Source organism: Pleurodeles waltl, chromosome 9 (assembly GCF_031143425.1).
Source record: "Pleurodeles waltl isolate 20211129_DDA chromosome 9, aPleWal1.hap1.20221129, whole genome shotgun sequence".
In the NCBI taxonomy this organism is placed as follows: Eukaryota; Metazoa; Chordata; class Amphibia; order Caudata; family Salamandridae; genus Pleurodeles; species Pleurodeles waltl.
Genome location: NC_090448.1, coordinates 501,338,806 through 501,355,059, shown reverse-complemented (window position 1 = coordinate 501,355,059; position 16,254 = coordinate 501,338,806). Strand labels below are relative to the sequence as shown.

At 41.5% G+C, this 16,254-nt stretch overlaps 1 protein-coding gene across 1 annotated transcript in view; it reads right to left on the bottom strand.

Annotated features, from left to right (window-relative positions):
• ESR2 (estrogen receptor 2) overlaps nt 1-16,254 on the bottom strand; it is a 1,043,222-nt gene that overhangs the window by 478,136 nt on the left and 548,832 nt on the right. The gene's annotated exons all lie outside the window — the stretch shown is intronic.

The window sequence follows — 16,254 nt, the reverse complement described above, 5'->3', positions numbered from 1 at the left end:
TGAAAAACATGTCTCTTTAACAGCATGTTCTCTGCTAAATTAAATGCTGAAATAAAGTGAATATTTCTTGTTTTCTGCTGGGCCTCAAACAGACAAGGCCACAGTGGGAAGTTATCTAACACTCGGGGGGTTATTACAACTTTGGAGGAGGTGTTAATCCGTCCCAAATGTGACGGATATACCACCAGCCGTATTACGAGTTCCATAGGATATAATGGACTCGTAATACGGCTGGTGGTATATCTGTCACTTTACCACCACTTTTGGGATGGATTAACACCTCCTCCAAAGTTGTAATAACCCCCTCGGTGTTCTTATTGTCGTTACATTTGTATGTGCTCATGTTCGTTGTATAACAAACTTCTTTTGTTCAAGTCATAAACTTGTTCTGTGAATGTATTAATAAAAAATTATTTCTCCAGAGGAAAGTGGTGCAACAAGAATGTTTCCATATCTTTGTAACTACTGTCCAGCAACAGCGTATTTGGAATGTGCCAACTAACAGAGCTTACAGATCAGAGTCGGAAGAAGAGGTGCACAAGATACAATTAGTATAGTTTGGAGTTACATAAATGCAAGAGGAACAAATTCCAAGTTAACATTTTATGTATTGCCGATATCTAAAGTTTTCGTAATTGGATGTTATTTCTTTGCCTGATGTTTTCAGCCAATAGCAAATGTTTAGCAAGTTAATTTAATGCCATTTGTTTGGGGGTCATTGCTTCGTGGTTTCCAGAGACTTCACTTCGTATTCTTTGTGACATGTCATTTTAGACACTTCATGCTTTGCCAGCCAGTCTACTGACATTCTGGTGCTTTATTATTTTCTAAGTTTACTGTGCCTGTTCAATGCTGAACTAATAATCTAATGGTTTAGTAATCTTATAGTCTAAATTCTAAACCGTCCCCTTTCCCTGTTCCTGTCCTGATGCTGATGCTGTTGTCCCCCTGATGAAGCTGGAGCCATGTTGTCGGTCCTTAGAGAGAGGTAAATGTATGATCTGTGGATTGTTTCTCTTTTTGTTTTTCAGGTACGAACTGCTTCTGTTTTAATACTGCTGCTGTTTTGATAGCGCCATATCTAGATGTTTTCTAAATTAATGTTGCTAAAACGTTTGCATAAAGCCCAACATGCTAATGCTAATCTGAAGTTAGTGAGGTGTTTTCTCTATACCTATGACTTGATGTTGTTTAAAAAATCTGGTTACCGACAGGGCGGCTCTGAGTTTCCTTCAGCAGTTTGAAATCATCATGTTGCAGGAAACATGGTGCATGGAGCCGATACAAATTTCGGGTTATTCTGGGATAGACGCCTCTGCAAAACAACCTCAAAAACATGGACACCCCAAGGGGGGCCTCACAACGTATTGCTCCACAAAAATCAACTGGGTGATCACACAGATCGACCTGGGAATTGACTGGCTGCTACCAATAAAAATGGAACATCAGGCGCCATCAGGCAACAACAGAACTTTACTATTGATCAACGTATACAGTATGTACACCCTAACAAAATCCAAAACAGTGGAAACATTGATACATTGAAACATTGACCAATATTCAAAAAATTCAGCTGAAACAAAATAAGGACGCAATCCTCATTTTATCTGGCGATTTCAACCTTGATTTGAGAAAAGGCAGCACAAAACACCCTAACGGAACATGCACATATATAAAATTTGAAACCCTGGGACTGTGCTGCCTGACGCCTCTCCCTGAGGACGCCTCATCCGCGCAAGTAACCTTTTCAAGCGGCACAAAAAAATCCAACATCGACTTTACATTAATAAACGAAACCGCATTGCCACTGGTTTCAGCATATAGGATTCAACAACGCACAGAGAGCGATCACTTTCCACAACTTATTAAGATCCAGACTGAATGGAATTGGCTCCCCACTGCTAATATCATAATTTCAGCCCCAGTGACTTATAATACAAAAAAACTGAAATGGAAGGGGCCGGGCCTCGACAAAGTAATGGAAGTAGTGTACCACAGTGCAGGCGCAACTAAAGAGCTCAAAGAATCACTAAGAGTACAGGCACTAGAAGACCACCCCCAAGGAGAACAAGTGATCGCTTGGAAGCATTATGTGTGATTCTTTAATAAATACATTTTCCATCAAAAAACGTCTCCCAATTGCGGTCATAGAGTCAAAAAACAAAGTCAAGAGTCGCAAAGAAGAAAAGCCATGGTTCAACAGGACATTGCGCAATTTGAAAAATCAAGTCTCTAGAGAATCAAAAAAAGTCCTGAAGGACGTACACTGGGGGAGGAAATCTGATGACACAAGGCTTTCTGAATTAAGAGCCAAATATAAGAAAAACAGCTGGATGGCAAAACAGAGTTATCACGGGGATCTGTGGACCAAGCTGCTCATGTCCAACAAACAGAAAAATAACAAAAGGTTCTGGGAACTAATAAATGGACTAAGGGACAAAATCGACACACGAATGCAGGTATTGATGCAGCCACATGGGAAGCCCACGTACAGACAATGTTCTCACTCCCAGAGCACCATGCGAAGGAGGAGGCCTCACAGATAGCCAATGACTCAAGTAAGATTCATTTTGGCTTCAGAGTGACAACGCAAACAGACTTAACTCTAAACGGAAACGAAGGAAAGCATGCACTAATGACCATTGACATAGAAATGCTGACAAGCCTTATTAAGAAACTAAAAATGGAAGGGGCAGCCGGACAGAACGGCATTCCAAATGCCTTGTTTAGAGGAGACCCTTCATTCTGGGCGTATTATTTGGCGTTGCTTTTTAACGAGCTCAAAGGCACTACGGGTCCCCCAGATGCATGGAAAGGCAGCATTATTCACCCTATATACAAAGCAGGTAACCCCGCAAATCCTTCAAACTACAGGCTAATAGCATTGATAGACGTGGAAGCAAAACTCTATGCATCCTGCCTACTGCAACAACTAGCAGAATGGTTTCAGAGCTGGTATGGTTGCTTCCACCAACCTGGCAACCCTGGCCCTGCTGGGAAACAAAGCCAGGCTTAAGAAAAAAAGGCTACTAGTGTGCTTTATTGAGCTAAAGGCAGCTTTTGATTGCGTACCAAGAACCCGCCTACGGGAGAAATGAAAGGGTGGGGCTTACCATGCTGCCTCCTTGGTGCAATGATGGACTTGTACACAGGTACTTGGGCGCAAGTAAAAATTGGAGAGGGCAGCCACCTCACCAACAGAATATTAACAGCAAAAGTACTCCAACAAGGGTGTGTATTGGCTCCCACGCTGTTTAACTTATATCTTGCAGACCTAGCCGAGGCTCTAGCTCCCATAAATAGCCACCCGCCAGTATTGGCCAAGAAAGGAATTGCATGGCTACAGTATGCAGACGACATAGTTCTACTCAGCCAAACACCTGTTGGGCTACAACATAGCATTGATGCATTTTACACATACATAACAATGCAAGGCCTAGAATTGAATTTGAGTAAAACTAAGGTTGTCCGCCTAGTTGACAGGAAGTTTAAATCTGCTTCATGGTTCATAAACGGATCCCGGGTGGAGGTTGCACCCACATATAAGTACTTGGGATTCACTATGGACCGCCTCCTGACTTTCAAGCCGCAGCTTGCTGTCACTCAAGCAAAAGTCCTCTCATTGAACTATGGTTTTAAAGTTCTAAAACAAAAACTGAGCTGCCCTTCACACTCCCACCTGCTTTCTGTCATGGCAGCGCGGCTAATGCCCACCATCACTTATGGCGCTGAAATTATGCTGGGGAAGGAGGCAGTTTTTTTCAATCAAGTCCAGACGAAGGCCTACAAAACAGTTTTTCGGATACCACGACCAGCATCTCCAGCTCAGGTTCGTTTAGAATTGGGTCTGAAAAACTATGAATTTCAGAGTAGATGTGCCTTCATTAAACTATGCTGGAGGTTGCGTGCAGCTGAGACTGGTACTCTAAACAACCTATGTTGGATGGAAATTGAGCAGCAACAGCGACACAATGATAAAAGCACCTGGGGTCATCACTTAAATAACTGCATTAAAGCACTAGGTTTGCTAGAAGCCTGGGACCAGAACCCAGACAAAAAGGAGTTTTTTCGGAAGGCAAATGTTGTCACTAAGAAGAAATCTTTAAATTCTGATCAACAAAAACTGGCAAGCACACAGCACGCCTGGACTATAATACCATCGTACAAAACTTTACGGGCACAGGAATACCTAGCAGCAACCTTCAACCAGTCGCTGAAACATCGGTTTATGCTTTTCCGCTTTGGGTTGATGGAAACGAAGGATATGGTCCCTTCATAGAGATAGCAGGATCTGACACATTCCTGTTGACTGTGTGGGTACGGACAAGAGTCACTAGAACAAATTTTGTGTGTGTGCCCGGCTTTGCTAGGGCTCAGGATATTATATCTAAAAAACATTTTTAAGACACTGAACATACGCTCATGCAGACCGGCCATTATAAGATGGCTTAGCGGACTTTCAATCCCGTTTTCCTGCTGAGGGACCAAATTCATGGTACAGGCTCAGAAAGAATTAGTAAATAAAGTTGAAGCCGAGTGTGCAAGGGCCATTATTTTATGATTAGTAAAGCTCCGAAAGTTTAATTCCAGCCAGGAAACAGCCCTAGGTACTACTTAGGATTCTCACTCCGATTCACTCATTTACTATTATACAGTAGTGTTCGTAAGGGAGTAAGAAAGTCCTAAAGTTAAGTTCTAGACCAAGGTTGGAATTAAGTGGAGAACATTTTAGCTATGCACAACTCTTTACCATGATATGTTTTAGTTTCAAATAAGCTTTTATGTTTTTATTATGGGTTTCTATTAACATAATGAGTAGGCAAAGTATCTTTATTATTATTATGCATTTTGGAATTGCGATGGTTTTAATTAACCGAGTCAATAAACTTAAACTTGAAACTTGATGTTGTTTTATTGATGAACCAATGTATGCCATCTCTCTTGCTCAAATATTGTAATTAATAATTACTGTTTTCGCTATTGAAATTGTCATTCTCATTGCTTTGATTAAACTTAGATTCCTTAGAAGATATGGCCAGCCTGTGATGTTTCTTTATTTGTACCATTTGGTGTTGAGACTAATTTTCGTGACCTTAGCATTGTTAAAATAGGGAAATAAGCATTTTAATTGATACTAAAAGGTGTGGTTATTCATGGCCAAATGGGTCATGGTGCGTTTTTTTACTGAATCTTTGGTGATTGTTATTATTTAATGCTGTTGTGTTATGTGACATTTATTAATTTAAATGAGTCAAAAGATTTATCAACCTTCTAGTTGCTTCCGCTCACAATTATCATTATAAATTAGATAAGCGAAGGGTGCGCTAACAGGTGTGCAGTATTTCAAATACTGTGCACATGGTGGCGGTAGGGGGGGCTAAGGGGCGCAAGGAAAGTGGAGCTGCACTGTTTGCATCGCCACTTTTCTTACCTCTGCCCGACATGTTTTCAAGCAACAATGGGCGATAGGTTTTGCTGCCAGGTTGTTACCTCCAGCATGTGGCTACACACATTACTGCCATCATTTGTGTGATGTGCATTCCTTATCATCCAATGGCGTCATTGTTTGGTAGGAACCATCCACTATTGTAATGGGGGCCTAAGCCCTCTAAATTTGACAACACGGAATGGCCTTTTCTGGTATTCTCGTTCATTTAATATAATTTTGCTTTGTTCTTTTTCTTGCCTAGTGGAATATTTGTATGCATTACTTTTTTTGCCTAGTTTTAGCCATTTTTGTTAATGACAGCGACATTGTCTAGCTGTGATATCTGGACTATGAAACAAGGAAATCTGACTTTTTATCAGTGGAAGGTGAGGCCTTTGATAGATGTGACGTGATCGAATTTAATATACTGCTACTGGCTTGTTGGGAAATATTTTCATGGTATGGAGCCCAGTCAGCTTGTCTTTGTATCATAGCTTCCCCAGTAGATCACAAGGACTTATACTGCATAAAGCAATCTTCCCATGCCCAAGATTGCCCATAAGCAATGCTTAGAATCAAAAATCCAATATTACACACTTAGGGGGTCATTATGACCCCGGCGGCCAGTGTTAATGGGGCGGTAGTCACGCCAACAGGCTGGCGGTACATACTGCCACATTATGACATTGGTGAGTTGGCTGAAGGCAAACCGCCAATGTACCACTCAGACCGCCTTGGTGGGAGCAGCTGCCGGGCTGGAGATAAGAATCTTCAGCCCTGAGGCCGCTATTGTACCGCCTCAGACATTTTGACCCTGTATACAGCCATGGTTTTCGTTGTGTTCGTAATGCCACGAAAACCATGGCAGTAGGCCCTATCAGTGACAGGGAACTCCTTCCCTGTCACTGATCGGAGGCCCACTGCCCCCCAACAACTCCCCAGACATCCCCCACCCCTTCCATCCACGCTCCCCCCTTCCAATCCCACACCCCCTACACACACACATGCAGACACGCACCACGCATACACACACACCCACTCACACACGCATACACGCATGCATCCATTAATTCATGCACACATCCACACCACATTCACACTTACATGCAGACACGCATTCACATATCCATGCTTACATGCATTCTCACACATGCATACACGCATGCAAACAACACTACACATACGTTCTCATTCACGCACACACTCATGCACCCACCCCCCATCCCCCCACACACACAACACCCCCCACCCCTCCCCTGTTGGAAACCCGACTTACCTGAATCCAGGGGACCTTCCGGCAGCAGACGGGACGGGCGTAGCTACCACCAGCAGCGCCGACCAGCAGAACACCACCAGGCTGTATTATTTCCGCAGCACCACCTTAACACCGTCCGCCAGCATGACCACAGCTGGATTTCTGCCCTTCTTGTGGCGGAAATCTGGCGGGGTCATATTAAGGCAGACGGATGTTAGCCACGGCGACGGTTTTTTGGCGGCCGTTGCCGCGGAGGTAAGCGGTTTTTACCGCCAATGACATAATGAGGGCCTAAATTAAAACTTGCACATTTGTAAGTGTTTACCTTCTTATAGATGTGCAGAAATAAAAAAAAATCTTACATATGCAAAAGTCCACTAGCATTCTCCAATTGTCCTTCATAAGTCACAATGCGTTGTTCAATTCTTTTTCCTAACATTACGTGTGAAATAATTTTTTTCTTTCCAGAGTTTTGAGACTGCAGCATCCAGATCCGTTCAGCTCATCCTAACAATAACCTTTACTGAATGGCAGCATTCAAACTGAAAATCCATTTAATCATAAATGTAATGTCTTTCAATACTTTGTTATTCCCAATATAGCCAATTTCCAATGACATACATAAAATGCAGCTGAAGTCCTCCTTTAGTTGCTGCTAATAACTCTTGCCTTTTATATGCAGACATTCCCAAATGTACACAGAGGCAATATGCTTAAAAAAACAGCTTATAATCAATATTGGGTCAAATGCATTAATGCTCAGTACGAGCACATAGAAACTATAAATTGTGAAAACTTGTTGTCATATTTTCATTGCCTAAAATGTCAAGGCCATCTTTTCACCTTCTTAATTGTAATTGTACCCCACGTTCAACTCGTAAGTGAGCAATCAGTGATCTCAAAGAAATGATCTAATACTCAAATTATATGAAACATAGGGCCTCATTTACGGGGCCCTAGCAGCACACTGCGCAACCTAAGCGTCATGTTTAACTGCGCAACCTGAGCATCATGTTTATTTGACACTCTGGTGGCGCAGTGTGCCAACCCATATTTACAAGGCCATGCAAAGCAACCTTATGTGGCTTTTCATGGCCTTGTAAATATAGCCCCTTTCACACATAACACAGCATAAAAGGGGCATTCCATGGGTGTTGCTTGGGGTGTTCCCAAGCGACATCCATGGAACCCTAAGGAATCTGATGCATTCCCAGATTTACAAGTCTGGGAATGCATCAGATTTGTACGCTGCCTCAGGGGTGGCATAAGAATGATGCAGCAGGGAGAAATATATTTATTTCTCCCCGTCTTTTTCCTCTTAATATGTGTGCTGCATTCTGTAGCACGCATAGAAAGAGGAAAAGACTTATTTTGATTGTTTTTGTGCAGGAAGATGTCCCTTCCTACACAAAACAAGCATCCCCGCAACACAAGCATCCTTGCACCATGGTGCAATGGTGCCTAGGTTGGTGCTAGACAGCAATTTGTGTGCCAGGGCAGGCACCCAAAGCCCTCCTCTTAAACATGCGGCTTCTGCAATTAAATGTGAGAACACGGAATACTGCGGCGGCGTAATCCTGAAGCGATCTCGGGGCTCTTCAATCCATATAAAGCCACTCCCTGCCCCCTCAGCTCACTTTTGCAGCTTTCTACTTTCTCCCTTTGTGACGCTTTTTCGTTTTTCCCTTCTTCTGTCTTTCCCATATGTGTCTTTTGCTCGTAGCAAATGCTTTAGGCAGAAGAATAAGCCCCGGCCCTCAGCACCGGAAACAACAAGCTCACATTAAACACTGAGCGCAGGGTGAGAGGACAGAAATGGGCTGTTTCTTGTAGATACAGCACAATGCTGTTCTTTCCCATTGGCGCAGGGCAGCGCAGTAAGGAACGTGCTACGCCGCCCTACCACGGCCTCGTAAATGAGGCCCATAGTTGTAAATTGTGGTATGACATTCATCTTATATCTCAACATATATAATACTAATTTATAAGACATTCTCATATCCTTTACAGCTTTTGAGTTATTGTATAACCTGGTTGTCTTCAAAGAAATGAAACGTGGGGGCCCGTTTCACAAACATTTTGCAATGAATGGGCTATTGAGCGTTTTACAGACCCAGCCCTTCAGACGATAACGGTACAGAAAAGGTCATTTTTCATTTGAGTGCCCAATCTGGATTGTATTGAGCTTGTTATTTACTATTAAATATAATCAGGCAAGATTTCAAATTAATCTAGGACACATCTCGTGAGGTCCATCTTAAACAGGAAACATGCTCTAATTCTTAGTAGTTGGAATCTTGTTTTATATTTTGGAAAATCTAACCTCCAGGACGCCAGTATCTTGCCTGTTTTTACAATTGCATTAGCTACTCTTTTAAATATTGGTGTTCACATCAATGGATGGCGGCCCAAGCTTTGGGTTCCTTGCTAGTACACTGGACCTGAATCTGCACATTTTTACTTGAGGCCCCATGATAAACTCAGGCCTTCATATTTTGTAACTACAATTCCCTAATGCCACACACTGAATGTCAATTATATTTGGCAGTCCTGATTGTAGCAAACCATTTGTCACTTCTATCCAAATGTCCAGTTGCTTGGAAATGGTTTTAGAAGCAATACAGGTTGGACAGGGAATCAAGAGTGAGATTTCCTTGGCTCTATCCCGGGTATTTAAAGTTTTGGTTCACGGTGATGTGTAGCGAAAAGAGGTTGAACGATATTTACAATTGCTTAGTTTTGGAATTAAGATTTGTAATGGGTCGGATTTCTCAAATCTTACAAATCTTTACAAATAGGCCATTATGTGCTACTTGAATGCCCACCTGATTATCCTGCTTGTTCTTTTTCTTGGGGAGCTGCATATGTTGACCAAATAAATGTGTATCAGGGCTGAAAGAGGACACTTGCCTTGGCCCACAAGCAACTGAAAATCTTTTTCTTTTTTTCAGAACCAACATCGTAACTTGCTCCAGTGCTACTAACGCAAATACCCCCTGTGAAGAACATTAAACTGGTCAGGAAAATGGAGTACACAGAAAAGAGGAAACACGAGCTTTCCTGTGTTTAGTTGCGATTTGTAGGGGAACTACTGAGATGTTCCTACTCTTGTCAAGTTGACTGTGGCAAACCCAGTGCTGTAGTGTGAGCACTTCGACGACTGAAACTCAGTCCTGAAGATGCAGTAAAGACCGAGGAAGCAGTTTTCAAAATCTGCTTAGCAGAAGAATTATAATCCAAGAAAAAATTGCGAACTTCACAGCTCCTTCTAACTAACCAAAATAAAGTGAACACATTGATCTAGAAAAGCACAACCTCCTATTGCTATTTAACACTTTTGCCTTTCTCACAGCGTTTGCCACTCAGGAGAATAATTCGTCCAATAGGTCCTTCTCCAGTAACCTGGCCTTGCTGGTCCCTTCCTAGCATTACCCTTCCATAACTCACAGCTAAATACATCTGAGCTCAGTTCCTGGCTATGAAGACCTGGCTGAGAAAGAGCAACCACAATCTGACAGCCTGACATGGCCCAAAACATACAGATACCATCCTAGTCAGGAGCATTTGTCTACGTTTTTGAATCCTTAATTAGAGGCTCCAGCCAATACTGTACAATTGTTTGGCACTCAAATCAGATAGTGCCTACAGCCTTCTATAATGACTTGTGCTCTGACTGGTGATCAACCTCAATACAAGGCAATATACTTTACAACCCACGAGTTTCTGCCTCAGTCCCACTACATCCACTCATGGTTCACACATACGTGGTGGCCTCGTTCAAGCAGAAAGCTTCATCTTTGTTATTCTGCATCAGTGGATACATTACACAGGTTTGTACAATCCTGAAACAGACTCTTACTGCAATGGGGCTCCCACTGATAATTTTAACATTTTGCTCGATTGCTCATTTCGAAACCTTTTTACCTTGTTTTAGTTCATTAATACACATTTTACAAATCCCTTTTTTGAATAGTGGGTGTTTTTCTTAACTTGCATTTTTGGTTAATGGTTTCTACCCACCCTCTCTCACAACCACCAACCTTGTTCTGCTCCAATACCGACAAACGAAAGCACACTTCAAAGAACCGTACATGCCTGTATTTGTAAATCTTAAGTGGTATGTGCTGTAAGGGCTATTCCAAAGGGAGTTAACCTCCAGAAATGAAATCCCCCCTCTGCTGCCAATCAGTCCCTCAAAGTCACCCAATCTCCAGGGCAAATGTCTGGTCCCAAAGTCGTTTCTGGTGTTTGGGCTCAGAGTATATTGTTAACTTCAATAACATGGTTCCAATATAAGCCATTTGAAGTGAGATCAAAAGTAACTGGGACACGTCCATACGAGGCAGTAGTTGGACAAGTCTCTAAGATGGATCCTATCCCAAGAGCTCTCCACTAGTTTCTCTCATCACAAAATTAACTCCAAGTTCACCCCTCCCAAGAGCAGGATTACTGAAATGCTCTTTTGAAATTCATAGAAACACACATTGTGCAGCGGCACCAGGTAGCTAACTAGAAACACAAGCTAATGAGTAGAAAAGAAGTAAGCAAAGACGATGATGAAGAGTCAGATCCAATGATATTGGTTCACATGTCAGACCAATATGCCATCCCCTTTTCCCCTATGTCCTCAAAAGCAATGGCTAACAGTCAATTGAAAAAACACGGATATGTATCAGAGACCCCAAATATGTTGGTATCTCCAGTCTGTTATCAAGAGTCACTAACACTGCACATGCCTACCAATGAGTTAGAGGGGAACTCTTCTGCAGTCCATATCAACAATAGCCTGAGAGATCTTATGAGTGAACTAGCCCACATGACACTAAAAAAACAGAAAAACTGAAACATTTGTAACAAAAGCTATCATTGAATTTATTGCACCGTACTAGACTAATCTTTTAAATGCGCCTATAGAAATGGTAAAGTCGGATACTGCCTTAAAAGTGTACATGTCCTACCACTACTTTAAAAGGCAAGAGCCAACCATGGAGACCTAAACAATTTTCGGCTTGAAACAAATCTATGCTTTTTAGCAAACGTTATGGAAAATCAAGTAGTAGAGCAAATCAATGATGATCAACAATTGGGATTTAACTTAGGCTGTAGAAAAAAAAAACAGCAATTCCTCAAGGCGATGATGCTCTTCACATAATGATTAAATTGTTCTCCTGGCTCTACTAGAAATATTTGGTATAGTAAAACACAACACATAGTGAGAAATGCAAATAAATAGCACAGCTCTTAGTTGGCTTTCCTCTTACCTGAAAAACCTATCCCAAAATATGAAACTGAGCAGTGTAATATCTGAAATTTCACCTCTTTTTCAGGGAGTATTAGAGGAGTTATTTTATCTCCAACTCATTCCAGTATACACATGGAACCCGTAACCACAAATCTAAAAGATTCTTCCAACGCATATCATTGCCATGCCAATGACACACAGCTATACCTAAAGGTCTCCTACCCAGAGAACATTTTTCTTTTCAGTTAGACATTCAGTCACCACCTAAACTAAAGCCCCTCAAACTAAAGCTCCTGATTTCCACACCACAGTTTTTGATCTCAGTCCAATCATGGATGGACTTGCCTAAATTACAAAACTGCAAACCTTCCAATTTTGAATGCACTAAACCATTCCGCTTAACAAGAGACAAAAATCTGACTTTGTCACACACACACCCACACAAACTCCATAGCAAATAGTGCACGAAGCCAACTAAAATTAATCTGAAGGATAAAACCTTTCATCCCAAAAAAAGTACTTTAAAACTTTCTACCGATATGTATATATATTTTTTTCTATATATAAATTATATATATATTACAGATAGGTTGAGAGTGCGCTTCCGTCTTGGGACAACCTTTCTTTGTGGATATATATATATATATATATAAGTATATATACATAATTCACTTAAAAACAAAGGTTACAGGGACATTATAATTAGGTTCTGAATTTACTCATACAAAAGTTTAGAAATTCACCTGTTATAGTTATTTCAAGTAACTATAACTCGTGCTCTAGTTAACTTACGGCACAAGTTATAGTTAGTTGAAATAACTATAACTGGTGAATATTTAAAGGTCTTGTGCAAGTAAATACTGAACCTAAGTATAATGTCCTTGTAACTTTTGTTTTTTTTTAGTGAATTTCTATGTTTTTAAATTCTATTTCCAAACTATAACGTCCCTGTAAAATTAGTTTTTTAAGTGAATTTCTATGTTTTTTTAAATTCTATTTCTGAACTGCATCATCCCAGCCACCTTTGTTTTCTTTGGTGATTTTCTATGTTTTTTTTTAATTTAAAGTAATTTTCATGTCTATACGTTAATCCAACCACCACCGAGCACGGCCACTGGCGGTTGTCTGCAGTGCCTGGCCTGTGGCCATGCCCTGCAGCCAACCACCCTAACCACCCAGCCCTGAGAGAGGGAAAACATGAGAGATTGAGAGAGTGAGAGCGATTCAGGCTTTGATTAATGATTTACTATAGAATGAGATATTTCAGGACAAATTCAAAAGAATTTTTGTTTGCCAAATAAAAAGAGTGAGATCACCTTTCAATTAAAAAGAGTGAAATCCTTCCAAATTTAAGTGCAGCTTTTGACTCTGTCCTCATTCGAAGCTTATAAAGGTGTGGCATCACAGGTACAGCTCTAAAACAGCTCACATATTTTTTAGCCAATAGAAGTTTTAAAGTTAGCGAAGGGTAATTCTGCTCCAATATACACCAGTTAAGGTGTGATGTGCAGCAGGGGTCTTCCCTGAGCCCCACACTGCTTAATGTGTATATTCATCCATTAGCAGACATTATATGCTCCTTTGGCTGCACTATGCTCTCTTACGGTGACCATACCCAGATCATTGACTCTCTCTCTGCTAATGGTGAACTTGAGTCCCAAAAACATAAAGACTGCCTAAACCAGGTCACTAAATGAATGGTAGATAGTTGCTTCAAGTGAAATGGGGAGAAAACAGAGGTCATGGTGGTTTGCAACAACACACTGTTGTGAGATCAGGTCTTTAGGAAATTCCCCTTCCCCTAAAACAGAGGTGAAGAATCTGGGTATTATTTTGGACAATAATCTCTCTATGGCCATACCCAGCAAAAAGAGTCACAGCTTCTTGTTTCTGCTTTCTTAGAGCCTTGAGAAAATATATTCAATGGCTCGCTATGAGGCTATGCAGAACAGTGGTACAGGGATTTATTTTATGATGCCTCAGCTATGGCAATTCTCTATTTTTAGCAGCCCTATGTCAGTGATCAGTAGGCTGCAAATCATTCAAAATGCGGCAGCTCGATTGTTGCTGGGTGTACCTTGATTTCAGTCAGCTCGCCTGCCATTTTCCAGACTGCACTGGCTGCCGACAGGTAAAAGAGTCCAATTCAAGGTCTTTTGCATGCACTGGCAAACATAACTCAGGTCCTCAGATTCTGCAGCATCTTATAAAACCATACCAGGCTTGCAGAGAACTTAGGTCAACTAAGTTAGACCTACTCACTGTTCCAAGAATTAAAAAGGCCAGAAGCGGTGGCCGGTCCTTTGCTTACCTGGCTCCTAAACTATGGAACTTGCTGTCAGTCAGCGTCAGACTTAATAAAAACTTGCTCAGTTTCAGAAAGCAACTGAAAACCCATTTATTTAAAATGTAATAAGGATAGTCTAGCAGGGATAGCTAGTGCTGGGAAGCCCGTGTTCGGGTAGCCATGCGTTTTATAAATGCTATAATGAAAGAATAAATGAGTGAATTAAATATTTATAGTTGAAAATAAACTAAAGCAGGAAATGACCAGAGAGTCACCTAGACTAGAACCCTTAAACTTCAGTATGCATGTCTGAGACCTTATCCACTAGGCCAGAGGCGACTCCTTAGTGTACAGTGTCCAGACTTAGCTATGACATTCAACCCACAGATTTTGAGGGGAAAAAGACTTCAAAGTTCCGCCACTAGGAATGTTCAACAGTGAAAACACTAGGAAATAAACTAACACACTGCCAAGGGATACAAGGAATTGTACCTTCAGCCTACTGAGTGACAGCACAAGACATTGACCTTTAGGCCAGAAGTTACTCTGGACCAGAATACAACCTTGGCAGAGGGGATTACTCTGTCACAAACGTGACGGATATCCCACCTGCTGTAGTACAAGTTCCACTATATCCTATGGAACTTGTAATATGACTGAGGGGATATCTGTCACACTTGAAATGGAGTAATCCCCTCCGCCAAGGTTGTAATCAGGCCCTTTGTTTTTCTCTGCATCCAAACATAACTATAATATTCGTATCAAACATCTTGCTAGTCTGACTCATTTATGTCATTGTATGGAAAGACCATTGCAATGACAAGCCCTCTCTCTCTCTTCCATCCCATTATGGTTATGGGATGGAAGAGAGAGAGAGTGACAGGACCATGTGGGGTGCCTCAAGGCCCCCGCGGTCCTAGCTGACTTCTGCATCTGGCAGGAGCTGGCATTGCTCCCTCAAACAGGGTGCTGCTTTAAATAGCAGCTCCCTGCTTGCGTGAGCAATGTTTTCATCTGTTTGCATGCAGCAAAAAGAGATGAAAACTGTTCGACAGCTCTCACTTGCAGAAAGTAAAGTGTTTGCTCTGATTTGGCGGGAGCTGTCAGAGGTGGGGGCTGGCCCTTTTTTCTTTTTTTGTGGGACTTGACGGAAGCCAAGTCCCAAGAGCTCTGCATTTTCCTTCCCCGGCTCATTATTATTCGTAAACCCTTCCCTCCTCTAAATATCTATTTTTAGTTTTCTATTAATATTTCAAAAAGTACTGAACCAAATAACAAAAAGCACTATTTCTGGAACAAGAGCTACCTTTCTGACAAATTTGGTTTAATTCTGTTCAGCGGCTCAGACTGTAGTTGCGTCTAAACAAAACTGGACGTAATTACACCAAATTTGGCAGAAAGGTAGTTTTTGATACACAGATTATGCCTTTTGTTATTTGGTGTAAATCCAATCAGTATTTTAGGAGAAATGAAAGGAAAACCAAACTTGTATAACTAGAGACGCAAAGGCTTTGTGAGTCATCTCGATCTCATGCAGAGATCTGATTGGCTGGCAATACTTTAACCAGGAAGTGTTGGCAACCATGTTGAGTACCGTTAACGTCACCCCCTAGCCTTGGTCCCCCAGTGCTAAAAAGCATTTTTTTAATTCACTGCAAAAATCACGTATTTTGGGAATTTTGCCATGAATTAAAAAAAAAACAAGTGTGGTCGTCTTCTCGGCCCTCGTGCAGTATCCCATATTGATTAAGTTAGCAAAGCTCACGTCAGTCCTTTCCCCCCTGTCTGCTAATGTGCTGTTTTGGTCTCTAGCAGTTTACTGGCTGTCACATCTGAACTGTGTGTGTTCGCAGCTTCAGGAGTGGACATGAGATGAGAAACATCAGATCCTCTAGTTTATGTATTGGGTACCCGAAAATGTTTCCAAATGAACACAGCTTGATCCACTTGGGTGGGCAAACTTATCAACAGACTAATTCTATAAACAAATGAGGAAACAGCATGGAGAGCCATTGGCTGGTACCAGGCGGCCATGTCGAGTG